We start from the raw sequence: 666 nt of genomic DNA, 5'->3' as shown, positions 1-666 counted from the left end.
GAGACTATGTCGGTTGAAGGAGTCTGCAGTCATCTTTAGTGAATCCCAGGAGAAAAGGAAAGAGTGAGAAGATGCACCATCCGTAGCACATTTTGGGTTCTTCATGTCAAAAAAGCAGTGATCCAGTGAAGAATTGGTCTTGTGATCCTTTAATACCATATTTAAGTGTCAGTCTTCTGTGGGGGACTTATAAAAGGGTTTTGGGTTTAATTCAAGCAGTGTATTATGTGAGAGAGATGGAGCTATAATTAGTCGGTCTGTACAGTCGCCTGTCTTGAAAGGGGGGTGATATTTGCACAGAGCCACTCTACAGTTAGGATGCTTGAGGTGAGTGATTGGGTGATGAGAGCTTTTAGAATAGAAACAAGGCGGGGGTGTAGGCCTTCAGGATCAGGGTAGGGATTTGGTCTGGTCCAGTGTCAAGTGATTTCAGCAGTTTCATGATACCGTTGGTTCAGATGTCAAGGGGAAAGACTGAAGGCTAAGAGCTATCGGGTATGTAGGTGTGTTGGCGTCTTCGTGTGTGAAAACGGATTGGAAGTGTGATGAGTAAGCGAGTTTTGTGTTCTGGGTCAGTCACAAGAATGTTGCTGGAAACTTTCAAAACTGTGATTGTCGTGGCGTCTTCTCTGCGGGACTGACATTGCCCTCCCAATGCTTCATACA

Source organism: Penaeus monodon, chromosome 30, assembly GCF_015228065.2.
Source record: "Penaeus monodon isolate SGIC_2016 chromosome 30, NSTDA_Pmon_1, whole genome shotgun sequence".
Lineage (NCBI taxonomy): Eukaryota > Metazoa > Arthropoda > Malacostraca > Decapoda > Penaeidae > Penaeus > Penaeus monodon.
Note: the sequence above shows the minus strand (reverse complement) of the source record.